Source organism: Mobula hypostoma, chromosome 15 (assembly GCF_963921235.1).
Source record: "Mobula hypostoma chromosome 15, sMobHyp1.1, whole genome shotgun sequence".
Taxonomy (NCBI): Eukaryota; Metazoa; Chordata; class Chondrichthyes; order Myliobatiformes; family Myliobatidae; genus Mobula; species Mobula hypostoma.
Window position 1 is genome coordinate 15,821,960 of NC_086111.1, and position 26,251 is coordinate 15,848,210.

General features: G+C 44.2%; 1 protein-coding gene across 3 annotated transcripts in view; it reads left to right on the forward strand.

Moving 5' to 3' along the window:
• Positions 1–5,232: 5,232 nt before the first annotated feature.
• Positions 5,233–26,251, forward strand: part of grm2a (glutamate receptor, metabotropic 2a) — a 73,149-nt gene continuing 52,130 nt past the window's right edge. The window contains exons 1-3 of one of the 3 annotated variants that reach the window (XM_063067775.1): positions 5,233–6,111; positions 16,967–17,120; positions 23,520–23,629. The gene's annotated coding sequence lies outside the window, so the exon portion shown is untranslated. The remainder of the gene's footprint in view (positions 6,112–16,966; positions 17,121–23,519; positions 23,630–26,251) is intronic. The other 2 variants (XM_063067774.1, XM_063067776.1) reach the window with 2 other exon arrangements.

The window sequence follows — 26,251 nt, forward strand, 5'->3', positions numbered from 1 at the left end:
GGAGATCAGAAATATATGTTATACTGGCCATGATCAGGAAATGCATATTCATCTCCCTCACTAAATGGAAACTAAAAATTAACAAAAATATCAAAATCTGGATATTGATCCAACCCAAATATTTTGACATTACTCTACCTCACTGATCATTCCACCAACTTTAATATGAAATACACCCATCACACCAAGAAAAAAAATGAACTGGACATTTACTCGAGAACCAATATCAAGATCTGGTCACTCTCCTCAACCAAACACCTGGAACTGAATGGTACTCAGAACCTGATATCAGCAACAGGACATTGGCACAAATAAATTCCAATCACTGGGTATTACTACTTCTACTCAAATGTCACACTCCATCACAGACATCAGCAACTGGACTTTGCTCACTTATAGATATCAGACATTGGATAATGGCCAAATCTGAGGAACTAGTTAATACCCTAATCTAAATATCAGATTCTAAACAGTAACCAAATAACAAGACATGGTACCTAATCTAAAGATTAGAACTGGACTTCCTGCAAACCAAAATCAATATTTCCCTATTCCACCAACAAGAACTTAAGACATTGCTCTAGTCTAAATATCAGGAGCAGGAATTACTCCAACCTACATGTTGACAGCAGGACTGGGCATTAGTCAAGTCTACTTATTATGATCTGGCCATTCTCCTAACCCAAAGATCATTAGCTGACCAAACATCAGGATCTATGCAGTAATCTACCCAAGTATCTGCCACATATCAGGAAAAGACTATTACTCCCAGTACCAGGATCTGACTGTTACTCCATGTTAACTCAATAAAATATCTATGACAAGAGGTTACTCTAACAAAATCTGACCAGGAACCAAATATAATATCTTACCAGATATTAGGACCTCAACACTGGTCCAGCACAAATATTTGGAACTGGATATCACATTGTCGCTGATGATAGGAACTGTACATTTGAACCAAAAATCTAGAAAGGGATGCTTCTCCAAAGACCAGGACATTAATTTGACCTAGAGATCAGAAACTAGACATTATGTCACCGATCAGGAAGAGAGAATGACTGGAACCAAATATTATTAACTAAACATTATGATATCTCGGCAGCTGAACAGTGAATAATACTGATCCAATAATACTGATCCAATAATACAGATCCAAATACTGTATCAGCAACTAGGTTTTGGAAAATTGGCATAGAAGGGAAAATGAGGCCTGGGGAGGATCAGCCATGATCATACTGAATGAGGGGACAGGTCTGAGGGGCCAAGTGGCCTTCTCCAGCTCCTATGTCCTTGTGTTTTTACATTCTTGTGTCCCTTTAGATGTTACTCCATCTCTGATATAGGGATCTGAATCAATCTACTTGAACCCATTAATTAATAAATGGATGTGAAGCTACTTTGGATATCAGGAACTGGGCTCTCATTCAACCCAAATACCAGCAAGTGGATATTCCTGCCACTCAAATGTCAGGAACTGGATGGATGTCTAGACCAAACACAAAGAACTGGACAATAGCCTAATCCAGTTATCAGATTCCTGGCAAAAGCCTGAAATGAGTGTAGTGATTGCCTGTTAAACTCTGGATCTCGGTCATACTTCACCTAATTATCAGGAGCTGGATGGTAACTTAAACAAGTCGTAGTAACTGGAGGTCACTTCAAACAACTTTCTGGTAGTGGACATTTCCCCAAGGGACAGGACCTTAATCTGACCTAGAGATCAGAAATGGGACATTAGATCACTGATCAGGAGGTGGGAATTATATATCAGTATCTGGACAGTGGTTCAACTTAAGTATCAGCAACTGGGTGTTACTTCAACCAGATATTCAGTTAGATACCAACTACTTAAAAAAAGTGTGGTGGGAGGGATCTTCCACAGCCCAATCCCATTCCATTATGTCTATCCATGGCCTCCTCCACTGTCGTGATGAGGACTCACTCAGGTTGGAGGTACAACACCTTATATTCCATCTGGGTAGCCTCCAACCTGATGGTATGAACATTGATTTCTCTAACTCCTGGTAATGCCCCACCTCTCCTTCATCATTCCCCATTCCCATTTCCCCCTCTCACTTTATCTCTTTGCCTGCCCATTGCCTCCACCCCATCCCCACCTTTTTCTTTCTTTTATTGCCTTCTGTCCTCTCCATAATGGAAGAGGAGATGGCAACGCGATGCAAGTGCGCAACGGCCACTCCGGTGATGGATATCTGTTATTTGTGAACTAGGATGCCATGCACAATTCTGATTTGATGGAGACGGACATGAGAAGCACGGAGGAACATCTGGTGAAACTTCTGAAATGCCTATTTCGCTGCCGCTACTACTGTGAGATCAAGAATCTCTGGAGAGAAGGCCCTGAATCCTCGGCTTTGCCTGTTGCTTGGCGGCCGGGGCCCGGGTCGAAGCGCTCGGCAGAGATGGTGCTCAGTGCTCGGTGTCGGAGGGCTGGTCGGAGGCTCAAAGTTTTCAGATGGACTCAGAGTCGGCTGTGGTCGAGTGCTTCCAATGGTGCTGCATCGGCAAGTTTGCGGCACTGGAAGTTCATGGCAGGGAGAGTTTGTTCCTTCTACTGTCTGTGTGAGATGATGGGGCTATTGGGACTTTGAGACTTTTTTTTATCATGCCCATGGTCTGTACTTTATCAAATTACGGTATTGCTTTGCACTGTTGTAACTATTTGTTATAATTATGTGGTTTTTGTCAGTTTTAGTCTTGGTCTGTCTTGTGTTTCTGTGATATCATACTGGAGGAGCATTGTATCATTTCTTAATGCATACATTACTAAATGACAATAAACGAGGACTGAGTGTCCTCATAATCTAATCTAATCTATCAGACTCCCACTTTTCCAACTCTATCTCTTTCAGGAATCCACTTCCCAGCTCTTTACTTCACCCCTCCCCCTCCTGGTTTCACCTATCACCTTATGTTTCTCCCTCCCCTCCCCCCCCCCACCATTTAACTCTACTCCTCATCTTTTTTTCTCCAGTCCTGCTGAAGGGTCTTGGCCCTGAAGGGATCTTTGAAAATGTTGGTTGCTTTCCTGAGGCAGCATGGACTGTCTACACCCCACTGCCTCAGTAAAGCAGCCAACATAATCAAAGACCCCACCTACCCTGGACATTTCCTCCTCTCCCCTTCTATTGGACAAAAGACACAATAGTCTGAAAGCACATACCCAGGCTGAAGGACAGCTTCTATCCTACTGTTATAAATCGACCTCTCATGATAAGATGGATTCTTGACCTCATAAGCTTCACTTTCTCTGTGACTGTAACACTGGTTCTGCTTCAGTTCTGCTTTTCCCTTGCACTGTATGATGTTCAAAGTTCAAAGCAAATTTATTATCTAAGTACATATATGACCCTGAAATTCATTTTCTTGTGGACAGAGTGGATGTGGCAAAGTTGTTTCCCATGATGGGGGAGTCGAGTACAAGAGGGCATGACTTAAGGATTGAAGGGCGCCCATTCAGAATAGAAATGCGAAGAAATTTTTTTAGTCCGAGGGTGGTGAATCTATGGAATTTGTTGCCATGGGCAGCAGTGGAGGCCAAGTCATTGGATGTATTTAAGGCAGAGATTGATAGATATCTGAGTAGCCAGGGCATCAAAGGTTATGGTGAGAAGGCGGGGGAGTGGGACTAAATGGGAGAATGGATCAGCTCATGATAAAATGGCGGAGCAGACTCGATGGGCCGAATGGCTGACTTCTGCTCCTTTGTCTTATGGTCTTATGGTCATACTCAATAAATCTATAATAGAATAATAACGTTAATAGAATCAATGAAAGACTGCACCAATTTTGTGATGAAACAATCTGTATGGACGGCATGTAAAACAGTTTTTCACTGTTCTTCAGTACATGTGACAATGATAAACCAAGTACTAATTATCAAAGATCATGAATTGGACATTGCCTTAATCTAAACAGCAGCAACCAGACATTGACTTAACCGATTGTCAATTACTGGCATTACTCCAACTCAGACATCAGGAGGCGGTGTTAATCCATTTTGTTAGAGAGTCACAGAGCACTACAGCACAGAAACAGGCCCTTCAGCCCATCTAGTCTCTGTAAAACTGGTACATTGCCTAGTCCCATCAACCTGCTCCAGGACCATAGCCCTCCACACTCCTCCTATTCATGTACTTATCCAAATTTATCTTAAATGTTGAAAGCAAATCCGCACCATCCACCACTTCTTCTGGCAGCTCAATCCATGCTCTTGCCATCCTCTTGAGTGAAGTTCCCTCTCATATTCTCCTTAAATAATTCATCATTCACCCTTAACCTATGACCTCTAGTTCTCATCTCACCCATCCTCAGTGGAAGATACCTGCTTGCATTTACCCTTTCTGTACCCTTCATAATCTTATAAATCGCTATCAAATCTTCCCTCATTCCCCAAACCTCCAGGGAATAAAATCCTAACCTGTTCAGCCTTTCCCTTTAACTCAGGTCCTCAGGTTCCCGCAACACCTTTGTATTTTTTTCTTATCAGGAACTAAATGAAGACCTAACTAATTAGCATCTGGAGGTTACTTCACAGTGGACAATTTACAAAAGAAGCAAATGTAATGCGTGCTTTGCCCGGAATCATCGTGGAGATCTAGTTGTGTTTAAGAGGAAGGTACATGAACACCCGAAAGGAAATGGAGTGGACTGGCCTTGTTGCCATGTTTGTAATTTCTTTAACATAGAAAAGGAAATGTTGTTGAGCGACCATTGTCTTTGAGCTTAGCGAGTTCAGACTGTGGTGAGATTTGTTAACAATCGTGCTAAGGAAATGGTATTTCAGTAAGGATGAATGTGCTCATTGTTCTTTATCTCTGCAGCAACTGGAATAACCTATAAAATTCCCAATACCCACCTCCTTCCTAAATGGGAATTAAGTTCCAAATCAGGAACTGGACTTTACACTAGGAACAGAATATTACACTCATAAGGAGCTGGATATCACCCTACCCAACTGACCAAGAGCTAGACATGACTCTAGCCCAAATATCAGGATCAAGACATTCTCGTAAGCAACACATTTGGAGCTGGATTTCACTCCAACCTAAACATCTGCGCAAGCCAAATGCTAAAAACCGGACATTAATCCAACCCACGGATAGGAACTTGGTATTATCCAACCAAATATTAAAGCAGGTATATTCCAAGTATTAGGAATAATCCCATTACACTGATGGTCATTCCAAGCCAGATATCAGGATTTGCCAGTCGTGCCGAGCATGATATTACAGACTTTACTCGAACGGAATTAACCGGGACCGTATTTTGCTCCGACGGGAACTGGACATTACCCCAAAGTAACTATTATAGAACCGCATCAGGGATCAGCGCCGAGAAATATTGACTGTCAGGTACGAGCATCCGGGGCAGTGCTTCCAATTTTTTCCCGAAATGTCAATAGATTTAATTACCTCTCTATTTACTGTTTGCTCCGAATCTTATCGTTCCTCGTCATGTGGAGATAGGTGCTATCTTTCCCTAATATTAGGAAGAGGTTATTTTCTGTGCTTTCGGGAAAAGTTTGCCGGCTCTCGCCGGCTGAGGACGATGGAGACTGTGTCCCAGTGAGGTTCTGGTTTCCAGCTGTGAGGGAGGACTCGCCTCTCCAGCTCTCTCGCCGTCTACTTGATGTTAATGTGTTAAATTATCATTGGGAGAGATTTCTCCGTCGCGGGAGCATCACGGCGTCCAACCTACTCATTCCCCAGAGACAAGACTCAGTCTTGTCCACCGGTTCTGGACTCTTAAGTACCAGCGTGGACATTCCTTCAAGAGATCGTTGAAGCAGCTGCCAGTTCTGAGTCGGAGCTTTGCAGGGGAAATGACGGGGACCGCGGAACCGGCTTTAACAAGGCAGAGCCTCTTCAACGGGTGCATGACCCTCCTGCCTTGATACCGGGGAAAGAAGGAGTGACTGGACTCAGGGTGGGACAAGGCGACCGGTCGGGTCTGGAGGTTGGAACAGGCGCATGCAGGACTGTGTGTGCCGGTGCGAGGGGTGAGGCCGGTTAAGGGACGACCCCCGCGGGGGTAAGTAGCTGGAGCCGGGATGCGGAGCGGTGGCGACAAGGATCTACACACGGGGTAAGGCTCTCTGCGCCGCGCTCTGGTCCCTTCTCCCGCCCAAACAAAGACCACTGTGTGCCGGGCGCTTGGTGTGGGGTATCCGGTCCCCCCCTCTCTCTCCCCTCTCTCTTTCTCCATCTCTCTCTCTCACACACACACTCTCTCTCTCCCTCTCTTTCTCTCTCTCACTCACTCTCTCTCTATCTATCGATCTACCTGTTATCTCTCTCTCCTCTCTGTCTCGCGTAAGGTACCGGACATGTAGCCGGGTTTCCGTGGTCTCAGGGACCCACGGATTGTCCGTATCCAGCAGACGTTGGGTCCCGGGTCAATGCCCAACCGATTCTCGGCGTGTCCCCTCCACTGGGCAGAACAACCCCTCACAGGAGGACTGACGGGCAACATCTCGCACTCCATGGTAAACGCACTCCACCGTAAACGCACTCCGACGTCCGATCGGCGCTTGTCCCCGGCGCCGGTAAATAACATGTCATAATTAAAATCTACAAAAGCAAATCAAACAACAGCGTTCTGTAACCGGAGTAAGAACACATTAATGAAAAACAAAATTAACACACACATTCTCATTCTTTCTTTCTCTCTTTCTCTCTCTCTCTCACACACACACACATACACACACACACACACACACACACACACACACACACATTGACAATACACGGATTGGTACACGGATACACGGGCGGAGAAATACACAGTCACACACACAAACACTAATCTATACAACAAACACGTTAACAATATCCACTGACATACATAGCCACATGTACATTTACAATGCATATAAGCATTTAGTCAAACGCACAGAGCAGCACATACATATATTAACAACACATAAATCCATTCATTCACACAGGCAGTATACAGACCCATTGAATACACTCAAATAATAATGCCACGACCTTACCGCACTATTCCTCACACACACAGACACACAATAGCTCACTCATTCACATCCTGGCACTTCTGCACGTGCAAGCTGTTACTGTAGTGTATTCCGGATCAGATCACAGTGCTCCACCGTACATCTCCTATACTATAACGCAACAGTTATTAAAAGATGCAGTGCCCAGAGGTTGAGGTGCAAGGGTCTTTGAATCCAACAACATAGTCAACTCCTGAGGATGAAATGTTGACCTAGTCAGAACATCATTGTAAGTTTTACCCGATGGCAGATGAGTTGAGATCTGGGGATAGTGTTCCACCATTCTGTGGATGAACATATCATGTCTCCCTCTGAACACTATTTGATGGCACTGATAGGACCCCCAGGTCCCTGAAGTTTTCTTTCCAAGTTCACTGCAGGCAACAGTTTAGAAGGGAGATGTAGCAGAAGATTCTGGCCAGGAAGGGAGGAGGTAAAAGAGTGACTGTCATTCAACCAAGAAGCAGGCTGTTCAGCCTAATGCTGACCAAGATATCCATCCATGCTGGGTCCCATTTGCCTGGCTTTGGCCCATGTCCCTAAACTCTTTCCTATCCATGTACGTGTCCAAATATTCTCTAAATGTGCTAACTGGATCCACCTTTATAGCTTCTTCTGGCTGCTCCCTCCACACACCGAGCACCCTCTGTGTGAAAACATTGCCCCTCATCCTTTATGTCCCCTCTCCCCTTAAAACTGCACCCTTTAGCATTAAAGTTCAAAGGAAGTTTATTACCAAAGTTCACACTGTATATGTCACCATTTCAACCCTGAGATTCATTATCTTGCAGGCATTCACAGTAATTGCAAGAAACACAATAGAATCAATGAAAGGCTTCCCCAACAGGAAGGGCAAAAAACCCCCAACTAACTGTGCAAATACAAAACAAAAGAGCTTCTTCCCCTACCCTGGGAGAAATATTGTGACCATCCACTGTATCATTTTTTAAACTTCTATAGTGTCTTACCTCAATCCCTTATGTTGCAGGGGAGAAACCCCTAACTTATCCAGCCTTTCCTTATAGTTCAAGCCCACATATTCTGGAAACGTCTTTGTGAATCATTTCAGTACCTTTTCCAGCTTAATAACACACCTTCTCTGGCCAGGCGAGCAGGAACATGCTGGTGGGATAATCTGAAGGGGAAGTAAATGAGAACATTTGTAGGGTCTTCACCCCAACCTTCCTCTTGCATGATGCCAGAAAGAAACCCAGTGAGATACTATTGCACTGGTTAAAGGTATTGTTGGCCATTTCTGGAAGTTTTAGAACTGGGTTGCTGATCAGGTAGCCACTGATTACTAGTCAGTAATGACAGATTACGTTGTGAAGTTTATTGTTTTAGAGCAGGGTACATAAAATTATGATAAATTACAATAATAAATATATATAAACACATTAAATTAAATAAAGAGTGCAAAAAGAGGCAAAATATAGTGAGGTAGTGTTCAGGGTTTGGTTCATTGTCCATTTAGAAAACTGCTGGTGGAGGAGACGAAGCTGTTCCTAAAACATTGAGTGTGTGTTTTCAGGCCCCAGTACCTCCTCTCCGATGGTATTATTGAGAAGAGGGCACGTCCTGGGTTGTGGGGGTCTTTATTGACGGATGTCACCTTTTTGAAAAATTGTCTTTTGTAGATGTCCTCAATGCTGTGTCCACGATGAAGCTTCCTTGACAAAGTTTCAATAATTAATCACCAGCAAATGCAGTAGATTTGGTACATTCCAGTAACTTACAGACCAAGCCAATGTTGTTTGAACCAATTAGAAAGGTGCTAATAAACACATCTCCACAACTTCCTTCAATAAGTTACAAATGAATTTAATGACACCGGGCTCCCTTCACGCTGGTTCTTCGGAACCAATCCAATCTTTTGAACAGTAGGTGTTATTTCAGAGGACCTGTCCTGGGACCAGCACGTTAGGGCAATTATGAAGAAAGCATGGCATCACCTCTGCTTCATTAGAAGTTTGTGTAGATTTGGCATAACGTTTAAAACTTTGACAAACTTCTATAGATGTATGGTGATGAGTATCCTGACTGGTTGCATCACAGATGGGCATGGAAGCACCACAGAACAGAAAATTCTACAGAAAGTAGTGGATACAGCCCACTCCATCATGGGTAAAGCCCACCCTACCATTGAGCACATCTACATGGAGTACTGTCACAGGAAAGCAGCATCCAACAGCAAGGACCTCTACCACCTAGGCCATGTCCTCTTCTCATTGCTGCCATCAGGAAGAAGGTACAGAAGCCTCAGGACCCACACCACCAGGTTCAGGAACAGATATTACCCCTCAGCCACCAGGCCCTTGAACCAAAGAGGATACTTCACTTGCCCCGTCACTGAACTGTTCCCACAACCTATGGGCTCACTTTCACGGAGCACTCATTTCATGTTTTTGATATTTATTGTTTATTTATTGATTATTATCTTTATCATTTGTTTTGTTTTTTTCCTATTTGCACAGTTTGTTGTCTTTTGTACATTGGTTGTTTGTCAGTCCTGTAGGGTGCTGTCTTTCATTGATTCTATCGTGTTCCTTTGATTAACAGAGTATGCCTGAAAGAAAACAAATCTCAGGCTTGTATATGTACACTTCGATAATAAATTTACTTTGAACTTTGGATTTCCTGGAAAAGGCAGAGTGCACTGTTATGAAATGTTTTGTTAGTAAGTTTAATATGGTTTTAATTGATCAATGTGGATTGCTGTGTAGATTAGTTACAGCAGTCTGTATTGTGAGTTGTGAGGTGGGGTGGGGTTGGGTTTAGTATGACTGCTGTGGGGTCACACCACTGTACAGTTCTCAGCCACAGGCTGTACTCAGAATATTGTCACCGATTGCAATGGGTGGACCTGAACACATGAAGTTCTGTAAATATTTGAATGTCAGGGTAAACAAGATAGAAGCCTTCAGACAACCAGTGGGCGTAGATCCATCAGAATATTGACATGCACTAAAGCCAAGTTTTCAAAATTCAAAGATGAAAGTAAATTTATTATCAAAGTACATTTACAGTATCTCACTGAGATTCATTATTTTACATGCATTTACACTAGAACCTAAGACTCCTGTACCTCCTTCCTGATGGCAGCAGCGAGAAGAGAGCATGGCCTGGGTGGTGGGCATCCTTGATGATGGGTGCTGCTTTCTCGTGCCAGCTCTCCTTGTAGATGAGCTCAATGGCGGGGAGGGATTTTTCTGTGATGGACTGCATTGTATCCACTGCCGGTTGTAGGCTTTTAAGTTTGTGCAGGCTGAATGGTTGGACACTTGTCTCTGATCCCTATGTCACAGATCACGCTCCTTTTCCATATCCATACCAGCAGTGCCTTCCTGAGGGAAGGGCTTATTGTTGGAGGTGTCCTCTCTGAGATAAAATGTCCAGTCTGATCTTTTAATCCCATGGCACTTTGGGCAGAAGAGATCTTTGGTTTCCTGACCAGAACAGATCCATCACCACTAAAAGCGGATAACCATTGTGGGATCTTGTTGTGTATAGGTTGGCTAGCATGCTCCCATATAAACAGTAACAGCCACGAGTGGTGGAGCAGGCTCAAAGGGCTGAATGCCCGAAGACTGCTCCTATGTCTTATGGTCCAAATGCAATGCACTGATTGAGAAATGCCTTGGGGTGATCTGCAGATCTAAACAATTCTATACCATGTAGCCTTCTTCTTCACAGTGAAGTAACATGGAACAAAGCCATTGAGAAGTGCTGAGACGTTGCTATGCTGACAGCATGTTCTTCCTGCTCAGAACCGAAAACAGAAGCTCTTCACATAGATGTCTGATGAGGTGATAGGGAATGGAGATGTACTTGACTATAAACACATTAACTCTTTGCTGGTATCAAGGCATAAACAGGATCTGGAACCTGATACACAATTAAATATTTTTCAGCGTTAAATGTGCATTTGGGTCATTGTGCCATTAATGGACATCCTCTTGTCATTGTCTCCAACTTCCTAATAGACTCAAATTACCTATGAGGTCAAAAGCAGGAACATTTTAAAGTAAATTTCATTTCTTTCCATAACTAAGCATTAAGACATAATGTTTTTCTGCGAGTGAATACTTTCCCTTTAGGATTTAGTCAAGGCATCTCATAGCAGTGAGGATTTGAAAAGCTTGTGTAGACTCTAGGATTCTTTGTAAACTGCAAAGGTATAAAATTTGTACATTTTGATAATAGGAAAGCTGGAATTATACAGAGAAGTGATTCAGAAACAGGCACAGGTTACATTGGGTGTTAGAGATAAGGAAAACCACAAACATGCAGTTATGTTACCATTGCTAAGCACGGAGTTGGTTGGTGTGAGGGTTGTTGCAGGTAGTTTTGGTTTGTACACAAGCCAGGTGAAAGCTGGAGCTGAATTCAAAATGGAAAAGGTTGAAAACATTCAGTGGGTCAGGCAGCATCTGTGAGAGAGGGACTGGTCAAGATTTCAGATCAGAGGCCTTTCATCAGAGCTCCGGAGCCATGTGTGAATGCATGAGTGCTGGTGCTACAGGTGAGCTTGACCTCACAATCCACCTCGACATGGCTTTGCACATTGCTGTCGAAGAGCACTACACTTTCTCTGTAGTTGTAATGATTCTGCATTTTGTTATTGCTTTTCTCTTGTATTATGTCAATGTACACCAGTGCACCGCTTTCACATCTGGGCTAAGCCAGGTCAGGGCAGTCACTGGGTTACATACCCCAGTGAGACAGGGACATGCCTGTTAGGCTCCGGAGGACTGGGCAGATGAATTGCGCAGTGAAATCCAGCAGCCATAAAGGCGGTTCTGCAACACTTTGTGGAAGCTGAATGGTATGACGAGGCACAGAAGATACCGTGTTCATCCACTGCGACCAAGGAAGACCATTAGTTGTGATGACTCTTCGTAACACTAGACCCAGACTTCAGAGGTCAAGAGAATGGAACTGCTCCAATGCAATGGATTTTCCACTTCAGAAACTGCCACACAGGGCTCTTCATGTCGTCATCATCAGATACAACAGAGAGCCAGTCAATCACCTCAATGTACTGATATGATGAAATAATCTGTATGAATGTCATGCAATAAAATTTTTTATCACCATGCCTCATTACTTGTAGCAATGATACACCAATTTACACTGGGCCCCCATTACTTATGCTGCATTCCAGCCTCAAAGAATAAAATATCAAGTCAAGTTTAGTTTATTGTCATGTTCACAAGCGTAATAAGGTACAGGTGCAATGAAAAATTTGCTTCAGGCAGTATCACAGGCACATAGGTACAGACAACACACACAGCATAAATCATACATAATTTGTACAAGACAGAAAAGAGAAAATAAATCACAAAAACAAGACATTAGTGTAAAAAGAACATAGAAAAACATAATGTGAGACAAGTCCATGGTAGTGCAAGAGGTGGTCCGTAGTGTTCCGATGCTGAGGTAGGGTAAGGGTTGTGCAAGTCAGTTCAAGAACCTGATGATTGTAGGAAAGTAATTGTTCCTGAACCTGGTGCTATGGAACCTCAGGCTTCCGCACCTCCTACCTTATGGCAGTACGAGAAGAGGGCATCACAAACAAGACACACACGAGCAACACACACAAAATGCTGGAGGAACTCATCAGGCCAGACAACATCTATGGAAAAGAGTACAGTCGATGTTTTGGGCCGAAACCCTTTGGCAGGACTTGAAACGTCAATTCTACTCTTTTCCATAGATGCTGCCTGGTCTGCTGAGTTCATCCAGCAGTTTGTGTGTGTTGCAGAAGAGGGCATGGCCTGCCTGGTGGGGTCCTTCATGATTTGTGCCACCTTCTTGAGGTAGTGGCTCCTGTAGATGCTTTCAGAGGTGGGGATGGTTTGTGTTCAGGAAACAACATGAATGCTGTGGTGCTTTATAGCGAATCAAGATTAAAACTGTACAGTTTTGTACCAGAGAGGCAGCTTGGACTACGTGGTGACATTCTTGGACTGGGGCTTGTCTACAGCCTTTTGATTAACCCAGTCTGAACCAGCCCCTACCTAAGGCCAACACTGAACTGAGATGCTTGTTTTCATACATGAAGGTTACTAGATTTTAAAAACCTCCTTTTGAAATTAGCACTGTTTCTAAGGTGGTAACAAAGTGAACCATTGCAACTTGGCATGCTCCTCAATCCCGGCAACATCCTTGTAAATCTCCTCTGCACCCTTTCTATAGTTTCCACATCCTTCCAGTAGTGAGGTGACCAGAACTGAGCACAGTACTCCAAGTGGGGTCTGACCAGGGCCCTATATACCTGTAACATTACCTCTCGGCTCTTAAATTCAATCCCACGGTTGACAAAGGCCAATGCACCATATGCCTTCTTAACCACACAGTCAACCTGCGCAGCAGCTTTGAGTGTACGGGATGAGGGGTGACCTGATAGAGGTGTATAAGATGAGAGGCATTGATCATGTGGATAGTCAGAGGCTTTTTCTCAGGGATGAAATGGCTAGCACGAGAGGACACAGTTTTAAGGTGCTTGGAAGGAGGTACAGAGGAGATGTCAGGGGTCAGTTTTTTATGCAGAGAGTGGTGAGTGAGTGGAATGGGCTGTCGGTGACGGCGGTGGAGGCGGATACAATAGCGTCTTTTAAGAGACTCCTAGAGAGGTACATGGAGCTTAGAAAAATAGAGGGCTATTGGTAACCCTAGGTAATTTCTAAAGTAAGTACATGTACGGCACAGCATTGTGGGCCGAAGGGCCTGTATTGTGCTGTAGGTTTTCTATGTTTCTATCTTGTCTCCCCTGTGGGCTGGTGCAGCCCAGAGTGTGGTGACACAGTGAAGCTGGCCTGTATTCTCCAGGTGGTGTTGAGACAGGAATCAGTAGTTGACAATTTCAAGAAAATCCAATCCTTTTACTGTATTGGCATTGGTATTGTATTGGCATCTTTTTATTTGCACTAGTATTGTTATATGTACCAAGATACAGTGAAAAGGTTTTGTTTTGCGTGCCTTCGAGACAGCTCGTTCCATATGTAAACATACCGAGATAATAAAAAGGAAGTCATGATGCTGAATTTACCTAGTTTCAATGATTTTATTTATTTATAAATGTGATTGTGATGTTTTGATATATCAAATACATTTGTAATTTTATTTAATCAGGCAGTGTTTTTTAGACATGTCCTGACTATGACTGAACACTTGTGAATATGAGAGGCACTCTGAGACGTTCAGTAACTGTGATAACTTTGACAGCTGGTGTGCCTGTGGGCTGGGGGAGCTCTCTGCCTGGGCTGACAGAAACCACACTCTGCACTCAGTCATGCCAAATTGCTGGGTGGTGATTTCCTGACAGAGGGCCCTGTCTCCCGGCCATACAGTGACAGACCACAGAGCCCCTGGGGGGACAGGTGGCAAGGTGTCTCTGGACAGCAGAATCTCTGCATCAACTCTCCAAGCTGCAAATGCAGGAGGGAAAGCAATTTCAGAACAGATTTGTTTATCAATTATAAAAATATGAAATAGGAAAATTGGCTGCTTGACAGAGAAGGGTGGGAGGTTTTGTGATTGAAACTTAGGCTCTGATTTATAGCAGCAATTTCACGCTGTGTGCAGGGGTTGAGAGCGATGGATGAGGTAGAAAAGGCCAGCATTACCTTGATAAAGCCCTCGCAATGGTCCTGACAAATTTCTAGAGATATACTGTGGAGGGCTTTCTAACTGGTTGCATCATCGCCTGGTGGGGAGGAGCCACTGCACAGGACTGGGAAAAGCTACAAACTCAGCCAACTCCATCATGGGTACTAACCTCTCCTCCATCAAGATCATCTTCAAAAGGCCATGCCTCGGAAAGACGACATCCATCAGTGAGGACCCTCATCATCTGGGACATGCTCTTTTCTCATTATTACACACTCATCGATTCAGGAATAGCCGTCAGATTTCTGAACGGACAATAAACCAACCCAGGAACAATGCCTCACTGTTTTGTACTACTCATTTAATTTATATGTTTGAGTCTATGCTGTCTCTCAGGGCAACCCCATCAATCTCTTTTCCCCTCCTATAACCAATTGTTATATACATGCCTATCAACTCCCCTAATTCTTCTGACTCCCACTTACACTAGGAGAAATTTACAGTGGCCAGTTAACCTACCAAACATCTTGTCATGGGGATGTGTGGCAAAACCTACAGAAACCCACCTGAGGTCTGGATTGAACCTGGGTCGCTGAAGCAGCTCCATCAGCTGGGCTGTGCTGGAGCTAAGGCGATTAACCTACCATAACCATCATCATTTGAGTGAGTGCAGTTTCCCCCAACACTCACTGACTTCAGTTTTACTGAGCCCTCTTGGTCACACTTGGGCAAATGTTGCTGCGAGGCGCAATCTTGCTTCACCTCTCGAATTTGGCAATTGTATCCATGTTTGAACCAAACCTGTAATGAGGTATGAGACAAGTTACCCATGGAAACCATAAACTCAGCATCAGTCAGTATGTTATTAGTAAGTTCTGTGCTAATAACCCCCACCAACAGTACAGCACAGTATAGGCCCTTTCGTCCACGATGTCGTGCTGACCTTATAAACTACTCTAAAATCAGTCAAACCCTACCCACCCACATAACCCACTTTTATATCATTCAAGTGCCTATCTAAGTTTCTCTTAAATGTCCCTAATGTATCTGCCTCTACCACCATCCCTGGCAGGGCGTTCCACACACCCAACACTCTCTGTAAAATATTTAACTCTGAATCACCCCTACACTTTCCTCCATTCACTATGTATCATGTGGCTACAGCTGGAGTGAACCCATAGAGCTCCATAGGCTTTACAATTTCCGGTGGGCTTGCCTCACATGGAGTTCATAAAATTAGCTTACGACTGGTTCCCCAGACAGTGGAGATAGGCTGAAGCATAGATGGAACAGCCCATTGAAACTTCACACGAAGATAGTTACAAATACTTATATCTTGCCTTTTGCACTGATGTGTTGGGCTCTACTATCCTTGAGGATTGTGATGATCTTTGGTTCTTGTCCACGCATTGTCTGTTCACTTGCCCATCGCCATCCTTGCTGAGTGTGACAGGGTGGCAGAGAGATTATCTGAGCCAGAGCTGGGGGGATTACCTTACTATTGTGGCAAGGCCAGGCAAGTTTTGGAGTTGAGGAGATTGGCTGACAGGTATGACTCTGAGAGTGTGACTGTGGGCTGTACTTGGTTTGTCAGTGGGATAATTCTAAAGTGTACATTGGTCCCAGATCACTGTGAGGAACAAACCTGCAATGCCAGCTGGGACTGACGCTGGGCAATCCGTTTAGTTTTATTCTCATTGCCTTTTTTTTTGGCAGAGTTGTTCAACGGGCTGTTTCAGGGACGGTTTACTAATCAAACACATTGTTGGGGTCTGGACTCACCTTTCGGGCTGACCAGGTCAGGGAGCGGATCTGTGATCTGATAGGTTTTGACCAATGATACAGCATTTTCATTGACCACCTTTCAAATTATCAATCACTTTAACTAACTGGATTGAAATTCTGCAGCATCTGATCATTCGGCCAGCTCCAGTAACTCAAACAACATGAGAGAGAGAGCATCCCCATCATTCGGAACGCAGGGCAGATTGTTAGTTTTGGAATGGTTAGTATTTCATTTCTTTGTAATTAAAGATGCCACTGGTGTTAATGAAACACCGAGCAGCCAGGACCCAGGTGTTCTTTCAGGATGAGAGGGTCATTGAAGCTGTCACTGTCACAGCTTCGTTAATTACGTGGCTACCTACAGACTGTTCCAATTTTGGAGGCTGAAGCTTCCATACCACAGGACTGGTCCCAGCAGGCTGGGATCTCATCTGTGGCTGAGGGAGGGGTGCAGTGTGGAGAATGTATGGGTGCTCAGTGCCTTTCTCACCCTGGCTGAGCTGAGGCTGCTTTTGGTTCTCTTCCCCGCAGGTCCTGCTGTGGCTGAGTCCCGCAAGTGTTTCATTTAAAAGCCCCACACTCCCACTGGCCATCCCAGAAACTTCTCAGCAACGGGTCGAGCCACACTGGACACAGAAACTCCCAGCTCCGTTCCACAGCCCTTCGCCTACCTCTCCACAACGCGGTAAGTTCTGGCAACAAGCTACTGGCGACTTGAGTTAATATAGGGGTAAGACTTGATCACTGATATTTTCCTGAACTAAGTGACAGCAGGAATATTCTAAAGATTCATTCCTGCTCTACTGTGATTTCTATTCTGTGGGTTGAATAACGGATGGTTTTGCCCCTCGGGTGTGGGAGACCTTTGATGTTCCCTCAGAAACTGGCTTTCCGACCCGAAATGTCAAAGTCCTTTGGACTTTCCTGAGTTGAGGCCCACCTCTGCTCTGTCCTCAGTACTTCGAGCATAGAGGAATAGAGCATAGTACGGGCCCTTCGGCCCACAATGTTTTGTAGACCTTTTAACCTACTCTAAGATCAATTTAACCCTTCCCTCCTACATGTGTCTAAGAGTTTCTTAAATGCCCCTACTGTATCAGTCTCTACCGTTACCACCCCTGGCAGGGCGTACCACATACCCGTCACTCTCTGTAGAGAAAGCTTACCTCTGTCATCCCTCCGTTTTTCTTTCACCCATGCATTTGGTGAACAGTTCTGGATAAAATTGAGTGATTTAGCTTGACTACAGTTCAGATCAGTTTTGTGGCTGCCCCTGTACATCCCCCCCATCATCTCATGTTCGATCTTCCTTCTGCTCATGTGTACGTGATGTACTGCACAGAAAGAGACCATTGTACCTCCGTTAAAATGCTATTGCTGCTGTCACTCCTCCGTTCCTGCTTTCCCCAGAGCCCGATGAGTATTCGTCTCAAGGTATTTAGTACGGGAAGTCATAGGGTGAACAGTGAAAGGTTTAAGGGGAACATGAGGGGGAGCTTCTTCATTCAGAGAGTGGTGTGAGTGTGGAACGAGCTGCCGGTGGAATAATGGATGCACGTTCATTTTCAACACTGAAGGGAAGTTTGGATAAGTACATGGATGGGAGAGGTATGGAGGAGTATGGAGGGCTATGGTCCAGGTGCAGATTGATGAAACTAGGCAGAATAATAGTTTGACACAGACTAGATGGGCTGAAGGGCCCTTTTCTGTGCTGTAGAGCTCTGCGGCTCTAGGACTCTACCTCCCTTTGAACGCTGACATGAAGTCTCCTCCCACCATCCTTTCCAGGTCAAAGCAAGTCAGCGCAGACAAAATGATTCCCTTCATCCCGTCGATTTACTAAAGAGTTCAACTTAAATGTCAATAATCTGTGTCCTCTGGCTATTGACAGAAGCCAAACACTTTAAAACAGTGTATTCCACTCTTAGATCTTCCTTTAAACCTCCTCAATTAGGATGTTTCAACTTTTAACCAAAATTCTTCCTCAGAATCAGAATCAGGTTTAATATCACCGGCAAATGTCATGAAATGTGTTGTTATTCAGCAGTAGTACAAAGCAATGCTGTACCGTGCAATCCTTCCACCACCTCTCCAGGGGCCACTGTGACTACTGTATCATGACTTGGACACAGGATTCAAGCAGATTTCTGAAGAGTTCCTTGCCTTTGTATTCTAGTCTCCTTAAGGATCCAATATGTTTTTCTTGTTCATCTTATGAACTTGTCATCTTTTAAAATTTTTGACATCTTTATCAATGTGGAAAACTTCGCTCAGCTCAACACTGAACTGACTCCACAACTGCAGACTCACTTTCAAGGAAGTAAAACTCAGCATTACTTACTTACTTTGTTTTATTGTTTGTCATCTTTTGCACAGTGGTTGTTATTTGCCTTTGTTATTTATAGTCTTTTTTTAAATGCCTGCAAGATAATTTCTAAAGGTGACATAAACATATTTTGATAATAAATTTACTTTGAACTTTGATCTTGATAGTCAGAGTGGTATATCACAGATACTCGATTTTCAGACTATCAAGTCCTTGCCAACCATTAGCAAACTATTCTTACACTATTTCCATTTTCTTCCCATCATGTTTGCAATAACTGTCCATCCCACTTTAGTGTCTTTGTCTCCACAGTTGGGCTATATCCAAACATTTTGACATTATGGGCCATGGTAGAACAAAATCAAACACAAGTGAGATCATGATTTCCATACCTCAATTAATCAGACAATTCAGTGTCTGACTAATCTACCAACCTGTAAGTCTTTGGGGTATGAGGACGAACCTGGAGCACTCGGAGTAAATTTACTCGATCGCAGGGAGATGGAAGCTCCAGATGAACAGTGTTGTCAGAACTGAACGCAGATCTCCAGAGCAACTCCACCAGCAGCACCACTTATTTCTCTATGTGAAAACCCAGTTCTCTGTGTCTATTAAAATCCCACCATTTGTTTGAAAACTGGCTGTCACATTGAAAATAAAGTTGGAATAAATGGGTCCTTTTCAGGCTGGAGGGATGTAACTGGTGGATGTCTGTAAAAAGGAACAAATTGTAAACTTCCCAAGTTTGCCAATGATATGAGAACAGGTGCAGGAGCATGTTGTGATAGGGCCACTGTGATTCTGTGCAATACACAGAAGGCAGATTATGGAACAAAATGAAAACTTGGTAATGTTTGCACACCGCAACCCTAGCTGAAGGGATTTATTGGCTGCTGTCGTTGTGACAGGATCAGCATTAGGTACGTGGCTCCCAGTGCCTCAGACTGACCATGACTGGATGAGCAGAGCACAGATTGTCAGCACAGTAGCAGTCTGCTGCTCTCTGTGCCATCTCAAACAACGCCAGTGCCCCAAGCCACGTCACCGGCTAATGATACCACAGCAGTACAAAGCTGCCAATCAATGCTTCGGTTAATTAGCTGAGATCACCCAGAATAATAGCTTTTAAAAAAAAATGGGAACAGTGGTGGAAGCAAGAATGTACACCCACGGGAGACCAATCCTCACACACCCACGGGAGATCAATCTTCACACACCCACGGGAGACCAATCTTCACACACCCACGGGAGACTAATCTTCACACACCCACGGGAGACCAATCCTCACACACCCACGGGAGATCAATCCTCACACACCCACGGGAGACCAATCCTCACACACCCACGGGAGACTAATCTTCACACACCCATGGGAGACCAATCCTCACACACCCACAGGAGACCAATCCTCACACATCCACAAGAGACCAATCTTCACAAACCCACGGGAGACCAATCTTCACACACCCACGGGAAAACAATCCTCACGCAGCAACAGGGTAGCAACGATACAGACTATGCAGTCGGTGACATAGTGGAGGTCATAAGTTAAAAGTGAAAGGTAAAATGTTTAAGGGGAACATGAGGGGAATCTTCTTCACGCAGAGGGTGATGACAGTGTGGAACAAAGTGCCAGTGGAAGGATAGATTTCAACACTTGAGAGTAGTTTAGATAATACATAGATGGGAGGGGAGGCTGAGCTACGGTCTGTGTACAGGTCGGTAGGATTAGGCAGAATAATAGTTCAGTACTGACTAGATGGGCCAAAGGGCCTGTTTCTCTGTGAAATCCCTTTAAAATACTAATTCTATACTAATCCCTTTATTTAATTTTCTCCACATTCCTATCAATTCATAATTTCTACCACACTCCTGTACAAATTTAGAAAAGCCAGTTAACCTCCCAGACTTCACCTCTTTGGAGATGGGAGAAAACTGCAGCAGCCAGGGGAAATTCACACGGAGAGAATGTGAATACTTCAGACAAAACCCAAGGTCAGGATTGAACCTGGTCTCCAGAACAGTGAGACAGCAGATCTACTAGTATCACTACTGTGACACTCACCTCTGGGTAGTCCAGATCATGCTCCAATGGCTCAGAGCTAATGGCTAATTTAAATCAAAATAAAAACTCTGAAATACTCAGCAGGACAGGCAACATCTACAGGTACATTCTGCAAAGTGGCACACTGTTAAAAGCTCATCTGATTTGGAATATGGCGTCCATGTTGCTTTTACTATGACTGGATAGATGCACATGTCAAGACTGGCAAGGTAAGGGAAGTGAAATGAAAGGACTCAGCAGGCCAGGTAGCATCTATGGAAAAGAGTAGACAGTCGACGTTTTGGGCCGGGACCTTAGCAGGACTGGTAAAAGAGATGAGATGCTAGAGTAAGTCCTGATGAAGGGTTCCTGCCCGAAACGTCGACTGATCGTTTCCACGGATGCTGCCCGACCTGCTGATTTTTTGCAGTGAGTGTTGCCCAGAAAAAGCAGGATCTCCCAGTGGCCACCCATTTTAAATCCACTTCCCATTCCCATTCTGATATGTCAGTCCACGGCCTCCTCTACTGTCACAATGAGGCCACACTCAGGTTGGAAGAACAACACCTTATATTCCATCTGGGTAGCCTCCAACCCGATGGCATGAACATCGATTTCTCAAACTTCTGGTAATTGCCCCCCACCCCCCTTCACCATTCCCCATTCCCCATTCCCATTTCCCTCTCTCACCTTATCTCCTTACCTACCCATCACCTCCCTCTGGTGCTCCTCCTTCTTCCCTTTCTTCCATGGTCTTCTACCCTTTCCTATCAGATTCCCCCTCCTCCAGCCCTTTATCTCTTTCACTAATCAACTTCCCAGCTCTTTAGTTCCCCATCCTCCTCTCCCGTTTTCATCTATCACCTGCCATCTTCTACTCCTTCCTCCCCTCCTTCCACCTTCTTACCCTTCCCTTCCAGTCCTGGTGAAGGGTCTCGGCCCAAAACATCGACTATTTACTCTTCTCCATAGATGCTACCTGGCCTGCTGAGTTCCCCTGGCATTTTGTGTGTGTTGCTTGGATTTCCAGCATCTGCAGATATTCTAGAGTTTGTGAAGTGTAAGGGAAGGTGGAGAAGCAGCTTGCCGCATGTGGTTGGTAACTCCCCGCAGATATTTCATTCAGTAACTCAGATCTACTCCAGGGAACAGGTGCCAAAGCTTACAGGTTTGCCAAAGGATACAGCAGGATGTAGATCAATTGTAGATATGGGCGGAGAAATGGCAGATGGAATTAACCAGGCCAAACGTGAGGTGTTGAACTTTGGGAGATCAAATGTAAGTGTGTAGTACACTGTTAGCATTAAGCTCAAGACTTGGGAAGTTATGTTTCAGCTTTCTAAAACTCTAGTTAGGCTGCATCTGGAAATTTGCATTTAATTCTTGTCGTAAAGATGGGGAGGCTTTGGAGAGGGAACAGAAAAGGTTTACCAGGATGTCACCTTGCAGTAGAGGGCATGTGCAATGAAGTGAGCTTAGACTGGCTTGGGCTCTTTTCTCTGGAGCGGTGGAGGATGATGAGAGAATTTATGGACATTTATAAGATTACAAGAGGCATAGATAGAGGAAGTGTCTAATACTAGAGGGGGTGCATTTCAGGGGAGAGGAGGTTTCAAAGGAGATGTGTGACACATGTTTTTTACACAGAAAGTGGTGGGTGCCTGGAATGCCCTGTCAGGGTTGGTGATGGACGTAAATATGACAAAGGCATTTAAGGGATAATAAAGGGATCTGGACACTGTGAAGGCTGAAGAGATTAGCTTGGCTGGGCATTTAATTACTCATCTATTAGTTTGGTAGGTAAATTAGTTAGTAAGTTGTAAGGACATATAATGAGCTGTGGAAATAGATGAAGAACCAGTTCTTTAATTGACTGTTTATTCCCCAGTTAGTGTGCAGAGAGTATTTTCTTCAGTGTAAGTAACCATAACAAGAAGTGACAAAAGGAGGCTGACTTGTGTATGGAAATGATTCACCTCTGGGACACTGTTTTGAGCAGCCTGGGCAAAGAATGGAAGGAGTATTAATCAGCATTTGGCAGCCGAAGACTAGCCAAGGGTCTATCAGCCTGGCCACAGGGTAGAGGCAGGTTGGGTCAGAGTGACTGAGGGCAAGGTGTTTGATTCATCAATTCATGTCGCACAGAAGTGAGCCATTTGGCCAGTCAGGTAGATTGCCCACTTACAGTAATCTCATTTGCCCACATTAGCATCACATCCTTCTATGCTTTACCTATTTAAGTGGCTGTCTAGTTCTCTTTTAAATGTAAGAGCTACATCTGATTCCACCAGGTTCAGATTCAGATTTATTGATCACATGTACATCGAAACATACAGTGAAATGCGTTGTTTACATTAACAACCAACAGGGGGCAGCCCACACGTTTCTCCACACATTCCAGCGCCAACACGGCCTGCCCACAATGTTTGGCAGAACAATACAGAACACAAGCAACAAAGCAACCACAACGAAACAAACCTCTGTTCCTCCCTCCCTATGCTCATACACAATCCTCTAACTCCAGAACAGGCCAATTCTGGTCTCCAGCCTCCAGCAGACTCGTGGATTCGCAGACACTGGGCCCCAATTTCCGCAGCAGACTTGCAGAGATTTGCCGACTTCCAAATATCAAACACACCCAGTGAAAATCCTTCTTCTCAAAACTGCTTCCCCTCACCTTAAACCTATGCCCTTGTTTTTGACACCCCTACCAGAAGATATCTCCAGGAACATGTTGAAGAACAAATGAAAGTTCACAAGTCGCCCGAAACTTCTGTGGATGAAAACCTTGGGGAGAAACTGCTGGGGACTAGGTTTATGAGAAGTGAGTAATACAGAACTTGAATCCATATAGGAGCTCATAAAAACCACAGAAAGAGTACTATACACTCCGTGGCCACTTTATTAGGTACCTCCTGTACCTGATAAAGTGGTTGTTGAGTGTGTGTTCATGGTCTTCTGCTGCTGTAGTCCATTCTCTTCGAGGTTTAACATGTTGCGCATTCAGAGATACTATTCTTCACACCACTGTTGTAACACATGGTTATTTCAGTTTCTGTTGCCTTCCTGTCAGGTTGAACCAGTCTGGCCATTCTCCTCATTAACAAGGCATTTTTGCCCACAGAACTGCCTCTCACTGGATGTGTTTTTTTTTCCCGCACCACTCTCTATAAACTCTAAAGACTGTTGTGTGTGAAAATCCCAGGAGATCAGCAGTTTCTGAGATACTCAAACTAACCTGTCTAGCAATCATTCAACAGTCAAAGTCAATTAGATTTCATGTCTTTCCCATATCTGATCTTTGGTCTGAACAATAACTGAACCTCTTGACCATGTCTGCATGCTTTTATGCATTGAGTTGCTGCCACATGATCGAGCTGATGTACAGGTGTATCTAATAAAGTGGCTACTGACCGTCTGTAATACTGGGCTCATACTGCAGGAAGGACAGCAGAATTGTCACTGCATAGATTTACTGTGATGCTGCCTGGTGTAAGGGGGTACTAACCATTTTTCTTAAATGCATCTATTTTAATGCTAGGAGCATTGTAAGAAAGGTGGATGAGCTTAGAGCATGGATTGATACCTGGAAATATGATGTTGTAGCTATTAGTGCAACATGGTTGCAGGAGGGGTGTGATTGGTAACTAAATATTCCTGGATTTCATTGCTTCAGGTGTGATAGAATCAGAGGGGCAGGAGGGGGAGGTGTTGCATTGCTTGTCAGAGAAAATATTACAGTGGTGCTCTGGCAGGATAGATTAGAGGACTCGTCTAGGGAGGCTATTTGGGTGGAATTGAGGAATGGGAAAGGTGTAGTAAGGCTTATAAGGGTGTATTATATACCACCTAATGGGCAGCGAGAATTGGAGGAGCAAATTTGTAAGGAGATAGCAGATATTTGTAGTAAGCACAAGGTTGTGATTGTGGGAGATGTTAATTTTCCACACATAGACTGGGAAAACCATTCTGTCGAAGGGCTGGATGGTTTGGAGTTTGTAAAATGTGTGCAAGATAGTTTTTTGCAGCAATACATAGAGGTACTAACTAGAGAAGGGGCAGTGTTAGATCTCCTGTTAGGGAATGAGATAGGTCAGGTGACGGAGGTATTGTGTTAGGGAGCACATCGGGTCCGGTGATCACAATGTTATTAGATTCAATATAATTATGGAGAAGGATAGGACTGGACCCAGGATTGAGATTTTTGCTCAGAGAAAGGCTAATTTTGCAGAGATGTGAAAGGATTTAGAAGGAGTGGATTGGGACAACTTGTTTTATGGGAAGGATGTAATAGAAACATAGAAACATAGAAAATAGGTGCAGGAGTAGGCCATTCGGCCCTTCGAGCCTGCACCACCATTTATTATGATCATGGCTGATCATCCAACTCAGAACCCCGCCCCAGCCTTCCCTCCATACCCCCTGACCCCCGTAGCCACAAGGGCCATATCTAACTCCCTCTTAAATATAGCCAATGAACCGGCCTCAACAGTTTCCTGTGGCAGAGAATTCCACAGACTCACCACTCTCTGTGTGAAGAAGTTTTTCCTAATCTCGGTCCTAAAAGGCTTCCCCTCTATCCTCAAACGGTGGCCCCTCGTTCTGGACTTCCCCAACATCGGGAACAATCTTCCTGCATCTAGCCTGTCCAATCCCTTTAGGATCTTATACGTTTCAATCAGATCCCCCCTCAATCTTCTAAATTCCAACGAGTACAAGCCCAGTTCATCCAGTCTTTCTTCATATGAAAGTCCTGCCATCCCAGGAATCAATCTGGTGAACCTCCTTTGTACTCCCTCTATGGCAAAGATGTCTTTCCTCAGATTAGGGGACCAAAACTGCACACAATACTCCAGGTGTGGTCTCACCAAGGCCTTGTACAACTGCAGTAGTACCTCCCTGCTCCTGTACTCGAATCCTCTCGCTATAAATGCCAGCATACCATTCACCTTTTTCACCGCCTGCTGTACCTGCATGCCCACTTTCAATGACTGGTGTATAATGACACCCAGGTCTCGTTGTACCTCCCCTTTTCCTAATCGGCCACCATTCAGATAATAATCTGTTTTCCTATTTTTGCCACCAAAGTGGATAACTTCACATTTATCCACATTAAATTGCATCTGCCATGAATTTGCCTACTCACCTAACCTATCCAAGTCACCCTGCATCCTCTTAGCATCCTCCTCACTGCTAACACTGCCACCCAGCTTCGTGTCATCCGCAAACTTGGAGATGCTGCATTTAATTCCCTCATCCAAGTCATTAATATATATTTTATATGTATATTTATATATATTTTATTTAATAGAGAAATGGAGGTCATTTAAAGGTGAAATTTTGAGGGTACAGAATCTTTATGTTCCTATTAGGTTGAAAGGAAAGGTTAAAAGTTTGAGAGAATGGTTTTCAGGGGATATTGGAAACTTGGTTTGGAAAAAGAGAG